This window comes from Apium graveolens, chromosome 6 (genome assembly GCF_009905375.1).
Source record: "Apium graveolens cultivar Ventura chromosome 6, ASM990537v1, whole genome shotgun sequence".
Lineage (NCBI taxonomy): Eukaryota > Viridiplantae > Streptophyta > Magnoliopsida > Apiales > Apiaceae > Apium > Apium graveolens.
Genome location: NC_133652.1, coordinates 159,828,627 through 159,841,159, shown reverse-complemented (window position 1 = coordinate 159,841,159; position 12,533 = coordinate 159,828,627).

Here is a 12,533-nt window from a genome sequence, read left to right as displayed (position 1 = left end):
TCCCCAAGGCAGCTTTCTCAAAGAAAGACAAGGGTAAAGCTCTTTTCATAAAGTCTGATACTGAGTCATCAAGTTCTGAGAGTGATGATGACTCAGATTCTGAAAGCTTGCCTGAGACTGATGCTGATGAGGAGATGATGAAGCTGTGTGCTCTTATGGTGAAAGAAATCACAAAGATTGCATACAGGAAGTTCAGGAAGGGAAAGAAGTTTTCCAGAAAAAGCATAAGTTCTGATAAGAAGAATTTCAGAAGATCTGAAGGCAGAGGAGGAAAGTCTGACAGAGGAGATTACACCAATGTTAAATGCTATAACTGTGGTGAGAAAGGCCACATATCTCCTGACTGCAAGAAGGTAAAGGGTGATAGAGGCAAGGCTCTTGTCACAAAGCAGAAAAGCTGGACAGACACTTCAGACTCTGAAACTGAGGAGAACTATGCATTGATGGCAAATGCTGATAAAAAAAGTGCTGAGAGCAGTTCTGAAGCTGCTGAAACAAAGGTACCTCAGACTACTTATGCTTTTCATACTGATGATATTAATGAGTTGAGAAGATATCTTAAAACCATGTTTGTTAGTTATAGAGATCAAACATTAACATGTGAAAGATTAACTTCTGAAAATCTTGCTTTTAAGAAAAGAAATGATTTCTTAGAAAAAGAGTTAGTTATATTCCATCAAACTCAGAAGGATAGAGATGATGCTTTTTATGTTAGGGATGAAGTGCTAAAAATGAATGAATCTCTAAAAACTGAGTTAGAAAAGGAAAGAGAGATAATCAGGACTTGGACTAACTCTGGCAGAACAACTCAAAATTTGCTAAGTAGTGAAAATTGGAAAGAGGGCTTAGGTTATGGAGAGAATAAGAATGATAAAGGAACTGAAGAAATTAAGCCTGTTGTTAAGCAAAAGCCAAAGTTAAAACCTGTTAAGTTTGTAACTGTAAATTCTGATAATGAGAAATCAGAAGTTAAAGAGGAATTAACTTCTGACAAACTAAAACAGGAAAAGACAGCTGAAGTAAACATAGGCTTAATGACAAAGAAGCAGCTTAAGCATAAGCTGAAAGATGTCAAGAATGCAAACAAGGTAAAATCACCTAGGAAAAATAGGAATGGAAAGGAAGGTGTGAATAAAAGCAATGATTATAAACCTGTTCCTGATGCTCCTAGGAAAACATGTCATAACTGTGGAAGTTCTAACCATCTGGCTTCTTTTTGCAGGAAAAATAAGAATATTAACTCCTTACCTTCAAAATCAGGAGTTAAGAGTCAGTCTGTTAGATACAAACCACAAAATCCTTGTTTTCATTATGGTAGTTTATGGCATTCCATTTATACTTGTAAGGAATATCATAGTTTGTACAATGATTATTATCAAATAAAACCTTCTTTGAAGAAAGTTTCCATTGTTCCTTCTAGTGTAAATTCTGATTCAAAGTCTGATAATGTAAACTCTGATGCTAAATCTGCTGCAAATGTTAACAAACTTAATAAGGCCAAAGGATCCAAGCAAGTCTGGGTCCTTAAAACTAATAATTAGTGGTCTTTGTGATTGCAGGGCAACAGGAAAAATATTCTAGTTCTGGACAGTGGATGTTCAGGACATATGACTGGAAATAAGCCCCTGCTATCAGACTTTGTGGAGAAAGCTGGCCCAAGTGTTTCTTATGGAGATGGCAACATTGGAAAAACATTGGGATACGGCAATATCAATCTTGGGAATGTCATCATTAAAGAAGTAGCTCTGGTCTCAGGACTTAAACACAACCTACTGAGTATAAGTCAAATCTGTGACAGAGGTTATCATGTTGATTTCTTTGAAGAACATTGTGAAGTTGTGAGTAAATCTAAAGGCAAAGTTGTTCTGAAAGGATACAGACGTGGTAACATTTATGAAGCTAAGCTTTCAACAAGTACTGATGGCTCTGCAATCTGTCTGTTAAGTAGAGCATCAATTGAAGAAAGCTGGAATTGGCATAAGAAACTCTCTCATTTAAATTTCAACAATATAAATGAACTGGTCAAGAAAGATCTTGTGAGAGGATTGCCAAACACAGTATTTGCTCCTGATGGTCTTTGTGATTCATGTTAGAAAGCCAAACAAAGAAAATCTTCATTCAAGAGCAAGACTGAATCATCAATTCTTGAGCCTTATCATCTTATACATGTTGATCTATTTGGTCCAGTAAATGTCATGTCTATTGCAAAGAAGAAGTATGCGTTGGTCATAGTGGATGAGTTCACCAGATACACATGGGTGTATTTCTTGCACACAAAAAGTGAAACTGCATCTATCTTGATTGATCATGTCAAACAGCTGGATAAAATGGTCAAAGATTCTGTGAAAATTTTAAGGAGTGATAATGGCACTGAGTTCAAGAATTTGATAATGGAAGAGTTCTGCAAAATCCATGGAATAAAGCAGGAATTTTCTGCTCCTGGAACTCCACAGCAAAATGGAGTTGTTGAAAGGAAAAATAGAACTCTTATTGAAGCTGCACGTACAATGCTTGAAGAAGCAAAGCTTCCAACCTATTTCTGGGCTGAAGCTGTGTAGACTGCTTGTTTTACTCAAAATGCAACACTCATTAACAAGCATGGAAAAACACCATATGAGATGGTGAAGAAAAAGAAGCCAAATCTGAAATATTTTCATGTATTTGGATGCAAGTGTTTTGTTCTCAAGACTCATCCTGAACGGCTATCAAAGTTTGATCTAAAAGCTGATGAAGGAATCTTTGTTGGATATCCACTTTCCACAAAAGCCTTCAGAGTCTATAATTTGAGAACAAAAGTGGTCATGGAATCTATCAATGTCTCTTTTGATGACAAGAAGATCACTGGTCTTAAAGATTTCATTGACCATGATCAGCTGAGATTTGAAAATGAAGACTCATATTTTGATACTGAAAATCCTGACAGTCTAAGTCCTGATACTGCAAACTCTGATGGATTAAACTCTGATGTTATTGAAACTGTGGTGACTACGTTAAATGAAGATGCCCCTATGCAGGGGGAGCATACTCAAAATCCTACCACATCTCAAGAAACATCCGAACATGCATCTGGCTCTTCAAGTTCTGATTCGTCAAGTTCTGATAAGCCAAGTTCTGATAGTACTGAAAATCTAAATACTGAAGAATCCAACTCAGAGAGCATAGTTTCAGGGGGAGCATCAGAAAATGAAAATGAAGATAGCATGGATCATGGGGGAGCATCCAGTTCTAGAGAAAACCTTCCATCTACAAGGAAGTGGACAAAATCACATACACCTGATTTGATAATTGGAAATCCTGATGCAGGTGTCAGAACTAGAACAGGTACTTCAAATGAGTGTCTTTACAATTCTTTTCTCTCTCAGACTGAGCTAAAGAAAGTGGAAGAAGCTCTTCAAGATGTTGATTGGGTGCAAGCAATGCAGGAAGAGTTGAATGAATTTGAAAGAAACAAAGTCTGGACCCTAGTACCAAGACCAAAGAATAGATCTGTTGTTGGTACAAAGTGGGTATTCAGAAACAAAACTGACAGTGATGGCGTAATTATAAGGAATAAGGCAAGGCTGGTTGCAAAAGGATATTCTCAACATGAGGGAATTGATTATGATGAAACATTTGCACCAGTTGCTAGGTTAGAAGCCATAAGGATATTTTTGGCTTATGCTGCTCACAAAAAGTTTACTGTCTTTTAAATGGATGTGAAAAGTGCTTTTCGCAATGGAGAATTGGAGGAAGAGGTATATGTTGAACAACCTCCAGGTTTTGTAGATACCAAACATCCAGATTATGTCTACAGACTTGACAAAGCACTTTATGGACTTAAGCAAGCTCCTAGAGCATGGTTTGAGACTTTAGCTCAGTTTCTTCTGGAAAGTGGATTCAACAGAGGGACAATAGACAAAACACTGTTCTACCTCAACCATGGAAAGGACTTACTTCTGGTCCAGATTTATGTTGATGATATCATTTTTGGATCTACAAATGACAAACTTTGCAAGAAGTTTGCCAAACTTATGCAGTCAAGATATCAGATGAGTATGATGGGGGAACTTAGCTATTTTCTGGGCCTTCATGTCAAGCAGAATGAGGAAGGCACTTTTATTTGTCAAACCAAGTACACCAGAAATTTGCTAAAGAAATTTGGAATGCAAGATTGTTCAAGTGCATCCACTCCAATGGCCACTGCAACAAAACTGGATAAGGATACCGGTAAATCAGTAGATATTACTGACTACAGAGGTATGATTGGCTCTCTACTCTATCTAACTGCTAGTAGACCTGATATCATGTATGCTACCTATCTTTGTGCAAGATTTCAAGTAGATCCAAGAGAACCTCACTTAACAGCTGTAAAAAGAATCTTTAAGTATCTTAAAGGAACAGCTGCTCTGGGATTATGGTATCCTAGAGAATCAGATTTTAAACTAATAGGTTACTCAGATGCAGATTTTGCAGGTTGCAAAATTGACAGGAAAAGCACAAGTGGAAGCTGCCAATTTCTTGGAGGCAGATTGGTTTCTTGGTACAACAAGAAACAAAAGTCAATTTCCACATCAACTGCAGAAGCAGAGTATATTGCTGCAGGAAGCTGTTGTGCACAGATTCTTTGAATGAAGAATCAGTTACTGGATTATGGGTTAACATATTTCAAAATCCCTATTTACTGTGATAATCAAAGTGCTATTGCTATGACAGGTAATCCAGTTCAACACTCAATGACAAAGCACATCAGCATCAGGTACCACTTCATCAGGGAACATGTGGATGAAGGTACAGTGGAATTGCATTTTGTTCCCACAGATCAACAGTTGGCAGATATCTTCACAAAACCATTATGTGAAGCTACTTTTACAAGATTGGTAAATGAACTTGGAATGGTTTCAGGTTCCTTCTCTAAATCTGCTTAGACTTGTTCTGTGTTATCAGACTTTATGCTCAGTATTTACAGAATTAATCTCATTGTGTATTCTGTGCTTAATTGATAAATGTCTTTAAGTACTGACTGTTGTCTGATATATGTTTCTAAACTCTGATAAGTGATATGTCTGTTCTAGTACCTATTCAATCCTATGAGGATAACTGTGCTAGATACTGACCTAGTAGTCTTCAATAAACAAATGATTCCATGGAAGAAGTACTTATTTCAGTGGAAATCTTATGACACTAGCAAATTCTGATAACTGAGCTTAGTTAAGTTCACTTTGTATCTCTTATTACTAAGTCATAAATTAGAATAATGCTACTCATCTGTTAAGTTCTGATACTAGTAAAACTGCTGAATGTACTAAGTGCTGATAGACCTCTCTTATCAAAAGCAAAAGCAAAAAGATCAAAGATTAAAATCAGGTACTCCTTTGAGATCTAGAGTAAAAATGTGGAAGGGACGACCCAAGTGCATTGCTGGTATTAAGTAAATATGCATCAGAAAAGCAAAATATTTTCTTGGTGACTTTTCACACTCTATGATTACTGGAGAAATACTCTGAAAATAGCATAAATTCTGATAAACAGTCGTGACTCACTTACACTGAGAAGCCACTGTAAAATAGAATTTCAAAAGATGCATAAAATTAGCACAAAACAGTTGAGGTGGACTCAAGCATAAACTCATTCTTCAGTAGGTTTCAGGACAATGACAGATCTTTAGCAAAATTTTAGTTATGCCTTATTTCTAAGATGTACTGCAGTGAATCAGACTTTACTCTTTGTCTGTTTTTAGCTTAATGCACACACTAATCACTCCATCTGAATGATGAAAATTTCGGTGGTGGTCTATGTTATTTTAGATAAAACAGTCAATGTGTCATTATTGCACAAATTCTGAGGACAAGTTCTAAGTTACACGTTCTGATGATTAAGTTCTGACGTCCATAACTCAGAACTTGTATGAGTATTTACTAAGATAGGCATTCCTTTTTCGAGTTAAGAAATTATGTTCTGATGACTGTTAAGTTCTGGTATAGGTCTAAGTTCTGATTTCTCAGTCTAATCCTTTACTTGGCTTATCTTTGAATAAATTTGATAACAGTCTCAGTTTGTACTCGAATATGTTGAAGTGGAAGATTAATAGTCACTGTGATTAGGATTAATGGTATTTATACTTGAACAGTCCACTGTTTCTTGTGTTTTGTGCGGTCTAGACCATGCTTCCTCTTTCTAATGACTGTTATTCTTTTTCAAAGTCTAGGGAGACGAGGTAGAATTAATTCTACCTGTCAGCATTAAATATCTTTGCGTCTCTTGGCATTCTCTTGCCTATATAAGCAACCACTTCACATCAGTCTTTCCATCACATTCTTCTCACACACTTATCATCCTTCTTCTATCAAAAACACAATGGTTCGATACAACATGTTTTTGAACAACCAAACCTTCACAATGGAGCTAAGTTGTGCCGACTGGCAGCAGGAGTGGCATGTAACAGCCATTCCTGAGGAGATCTAGGATTCTGTCCCACAGGAGGTGCTAACTCACCTCCTATTCTTCTATATGGATTACCATCGCCATCTGGAGCGATTGGAGGAGGAAAGGCGGGAAGCTATCCGTCAGCAAGAGCGAATCATACGACTCGCCATCTTGTTCGTCGAAGATAGGAAGAGGAAGATGACTTAATCTCGTCTTCTTCCTGTTCTTCTTCATCATCAGCTTTGTCAGGCTTCTTAGCTAGGACTAAAGCTGTTGACGTTAGGATTAGAAGCTTAGGGAAAATCTTGTATAAGTATTGATGTAATTTCCATTTCATAAATGTATTGACTTGATATATTAATGAAAATTGTTTTTACTTCAAGATTTTGTCTCCGAGTTATTTTATCTTGTGTTGATAAATCCTGATTGATATTATGATGACCATTTAAATTGTGTTTTTTTATTTAGGTTCTGATTCTCTGTCAGCACTTATTCATCGAAATTATCTCGGTCATTTTTAACATGATTTATTTTCAGAATATTAATGTTGCAGTGAAAAATAATTCAATCAGTGCTAACGGTTTAAATTTTGAATTAAAACTGTTTCTCTTGATTAATGGAACGGTTTTTCCTGGAAACAAGGCAACTGGGTAAGTAATCATTCCTGTTTTCTCGAGCCCAGTAACTATCCGTTATTACTGCATGTCTGACAGGTGTCCAACGGTAATATTTTTTTGTATAAGTACAACAGAGAGAAGATTTCTGTAATCTTTTTAATTTCTTCATCTTTTATCTCTCTTCTTACTTTTACTCTCCTTCACTTTACTTTTTCCGTTGTTTTCATACAGACATTATATCAAACAACTATCAGGCATTCTTAATTCTCAATTTTTTTTTCAGATGGCACCAAAGGATTTAATCATTGATGGAGCAAAGTTTGTTCCAAACAACTATGCTGCAATTCTTGATCATGCTGAAGCTCCATCTGAATTGCACTTTGTGCAAGATCTTCTTGCACATAGTGAGGTTGGGTACGCCTTAACTCAGCCTGAATTATTTTCAAATCAACAAGTTCTGAGGTTCTGGAGGACTGACGTTTTTGATGATGGTGGTAACCGTGGAACTCCCAGTATTATCTTCCAAGTGGGTTATTCATCTTTTGTAGTCACTCCTGGTACAGTACGCAGGGCTTTACATCTTTCAGAGGATTGTACTTTCTCAGTTCCAAAGGACTCAGCCCTTTGGGAGTTAATGGCTGAATTGGGATATGAAAAGAGTCTGACGAAACTTGGACAGTTGAAACGGGCTAATATCAGAAGAGAATGGAGTTTCTTCTTTGATTGCATCACCAAAGATTTTGGGAACAAATGTTCAAATTTTGATGCTATCCCAATTCTGAGTCAGCACATAGGGTATGCTATTATCCATCAAACTCATTTTGATTTTGCAACTGGAATAATTGGTTTTATTGGGGATAGGATGACAGAGGATCGAGATGTTGTTTATTTTGCTAGATTCTGTCAACTTATTTACACTTACTGTACTGATGAACCTCATTTAGTCAGCACTCAAACCCCACCTTTTAAGGTTGCAAAAAGGTACTTTAATGACCTGTAAATGCCGATACTAAGAAGAAAATGGTTAGACCATTACAGATTCCTAAGTCTGTAAAACAGATCCTGGTAAATGCTGATCCTGATACCTATAGATCTGTTTACTCTCATGTCCAACCACCTCCAACCACCCAAAATCCATCAACCTCGGTACCTACCTCTCATTCTACTCAACCTACCCTCAGAACTTATCTCAAATCCTATCTCTCCACTTCACAGACTGCTCAACCTTCTTCTTCAGCACCTACTGTGAAGCCTACATCCTCTAAGCCAAAGAGAACAAAGACTGTTCCTCAAACACCTCAAAAGAGGAGGAGATTTACTTTGAGAGATGAATCAGATTCTGAGGAACAGATTCCTTCTTCAGAACCTGTGGTGGTTGAAGCTGAGAAAGCAACTTCTCAGAAGGATTCTGAAATTGGGGGTTCTAGGCTTCTCAAGAGGCTTAGACGCATGATAGTTCCTGAAACTCTCAAGGAATCTAAATCAACAAGGAAGTACAAGAAACAGAGGGCACAAAGGCCAGTTTCAGATGATGAGGAGGAAGCAGCTAAGGAATGGGATCAGGAATCTCTGATCTCACAAGACAAGGAATTTGCTCCAGTCACTTCTTCTCCATCAACTCCATCTCAGGAAGCTGTATCTGACAAGGCTAACTCACCATCTGTGTCTTTTGTTGATCCAGGCACAAGTGCTGAAATTGATATTTAGAACTTGGTTGTGCCTGCAATACTTTTCTTAGAAGCTCCAACAGCAAATAATCCTTTCACAACACCTGTTACTGATGCTGTTCAAACTCCAGAGTTATCAACAACACCTTCTCTGCATCAAGATGCTGATGATCAGATTTTAGGTGAGCATCAGGATATGGCTGTTGATTAGAACTTAGTATCAGATCAGTAATTAGAGGATGTTGAAGCCTCCATTGCTACTCACACTGTTGTCTTATCAGAAGATACTGATTCTTTAAGTTCTGATGCTGCAAATGTTTGAGATACTGGTGAAGCTGCTACAACTATAGATGCTGATGAAGCAGGTCCTTCAGGACATACTCCTCCACCGACTCTTCCTAAGTCTGAACTGGTAAAGGAGTTTGTTATCAGGGATGCACCAGTACCTTGGAGTGAAACTCCTACAGGTCAGGAGTGGACTAAGGAATGGAACTCAGTTTCATGTGTTCCAAATGCTTTACATCTTGCTGAGCACTTGACTAAAGCTGATGAAATGTTCAATTTTGATGATTTTAAAACCCAGCTTAGAGTCACTGCATTGAGTACTAAACATCTACAAGGTCTTCATTCCAATACTCATGCAGAGCTACACAAGATTCAGGAAAACTTTATCAAACAGGAACAAGTTTGGAAAATTGATAAGAAAAAGTTCTTCCAACCTACCATTGACAGGGTTGCTTATATTGAGAAAACTTAAGAGAAACAACAAGCTCAGATTGATCAAATTCTGACAAATCAAGCTTCTCAGCAATCGCAACTTACTGAAATCCAGACCTCAGTGGAACTACTTATCTCTCTTTTATTACCTGCTGATACCAAAAAGGGGGAGAAGGTAATTAAGTCCAAATGCAAAACCAACAAGACACTGCAAGAAAAGGATGATGGAAAAGATGACCAATGAACCTCTGGAATGGGTAGTGGTCATAGTCAAGGTAGAAGGTTTACATCAAGACAAGCTAGTCACAGAACAAGTTCTGATACTGGGAAAAGAATAAGTTCTGCTGCTGGTAAAAGGATAAGTTCTGATGAACTTCTAGATCTTGATGAGGAAATGTCAAGACAGTTATTTCTTCAAGAAAATCCAGGGATGGACTTGGAAAGTTTAAAGGAAGAAGAAGCCAGACTTAAATCAGAGAAAGTCACATCTAAATCTGAAGCTTCTGGTAAAAAGTTACTTCCAAAACCTAAAGGCATTGTGATCAAAGAAAGGATACATACTGAAGCTACTTTGGCTAGATCACAACCACAGATAGATCCAAGATCCAAGGGTAAAGAAAAGGTTGGTGAACCTATCAAGCCTTATGTACCTCCTGAGGAAGAAGAAATTACTGATGGAAAAGATGATCTTGCTCTGACTACAAGAAAGGTTCTTAAAACAACCTCTGACATGGCTCAAGTTGTTCAGAGTCAAGAAATTGTAAGTTCTGATATTCAGAAGAAGCAAGTAACCTCTGACAGTGCTCAAGTTAACTTGATATCAGAAAATAGATCAAAAACACTCCTACCAGGATTCACTAAAGCAAAACAGACTCAATCTTTGAAGACTACTGCAAGTGGTTTTGAAGAAAGAGTAGTTACTGGAAAGGAAGCTAGAGATAAAACTGGATTGGGAAGTGCTGATGAAAGAAGAGTACACAACACTACCAATGATCCAACTTTCTTGAGTGAACCAGGTATTGGAGCAACTCCTGAGAGATTGAATCAACTGGAATCTGTACAGATGGTTTACCATACCTACTTGAAAGAATACATCATGTTGTATTTCATGACAGATGGTAGGGTTTATCATATAAGACAAAATGCCATTCCTTTGAAGTATTTTGAAGAACTGGAGCATGTACTTTTCTTACTTCAAGTGGATGACAGAATAACAGAGACTGCTGCAAACTACTTAAAAGAACAGATTCAGAAACAGAAAAAGGCTTTATTCTGTTAAGTCTGACAGCATATATGTTCCAAAGTACAGAGATCACAATGGTGATATTGTTGATATGAAGCCTAATACTGCACAGATCATAACGTATATTGGTATTAAGGGACTTGAATTCAATCTTGAATCTGACAAAGCTTATGTCATAAGACTAGATCAGGAGTTGAGAAAAGCAAAGATTAATGATCTCAGAGCTGCAATCTTTCAAACTGGTGAAGATACTGCAGAACTTAAAGGTGTTAAAAGGAGAATGATTGATGAACTAAGATATGCTGAGAAATGTTTGTTGAAGAACTATCTCAGAACAACTCCTGACATCAGAGAGATCAGAAAATGAAGAAGCCAAGTTGAATATCTACAACTGCTTAAATTCTGATATTTATACAGATTGAAGTTGTTATCAGAAGTTGAAATTGGTAAAAACTTTAAGGACTGTAAGTTGTAGTTATCTAGTCTATTTCTCATGCATTTGTACTTAATGTTTTTGACATCATCAAATATCTGTTAAACTTGTATATTTTGTTAATTTACAAGTTGGGGGAGATTGTTAGATATATTTGATAATGTCATGGCTAATATGTTTTATGTTTAGCTTTCAGATCTTACATGAACAGGATAAATCAGTACTTAACTGTTGATCAGTACTTATACTGGAAGTCAGGACTTAAGGATATCAGTACTTATATTATCAGGAGATAATCATCAGAAGATAGATATCAGAACTTAAGTGCTGAAGGACAATCAGATAAGGACAGTAGCTGATTAAAGGAAAGAAGATCGAGATAAACATAAGAAGAGATATGCATGAAGAAGGAATTCCGTGAAGAATGGAATACTTGGAAGAAAAGATATCTGATTGATATATTTTAGGAAGCAGAATTATATTCCATATCAATTAGCGATTATCTTGTAACTGTGTAGTATATAAACACAGACATAGGGTTTACACTATAAGTGTTATCATTATTAGAAAAGATTATTCATTGTAACCCTAGCAGCTCTCGTGATATTTGTTCATCACTGAGAGGTAACAGTTCCATACTGTAACAGAGTTTATTGTTTCAATAAAGTTTGTTTTCTGTTACTTAAGTTCTTAAAGTTCGATTTGAGTGTACTATACACTGTATTCACCCCCTCTACAGTGTGTGTGTGACCTAACACTTTTTTTTAGTTTCTTAGGTTTGATCTCATTTGACTTAAGAATCTCATATTCATCCTTAGTCATTTGAGTTGGACCTTTGAAACCAGTCATTGAAACAGAATTATCATGCATATTTTAGTTTACATGAAAAGGCATGCTATTTGTAAACATGTTATTCCAGTAAGGCATGCTAAATGGAATTTATGGAATACTAAATGTAGCATAATAAGGATTAGGTGCAAATGGCATATTAGCAAATTGTGCATTCATAATCTGAGCAGGCATATCATTCATAGGCATTGCATACATGGCAGTCATGTTGGAAAAGGAAAAAGGTACAGTCATGAGAGCAGGCATAGCAATCTTGCAATTAACAGACAAGTGACTAACACTACCACACTTAACACAGATTTTTCTTGGTGCATATTTATCAGGTGTGTAGTTGTTATGTTTTTTAATCCCTACCTTCCCATTTCTATTGTTTTTCTTTTTAGCTTCTGTTTTAACCTCAATCTTTTCCATCCTGTTATTCAATTGCTTGATAGACATATGACAAACATTAACTTTCTTTTCTATTTTGACTTTATTCTCCTGGAATAAAGTTTTTAGAGACTGATACATATTTCTCATTCAATTTAACTAACATAGCTTTGCTAACTGGTTTACTCACAGCTAACAGATGTGGCTCCTTGTCTCTCGACGGATAATCCTTTTGT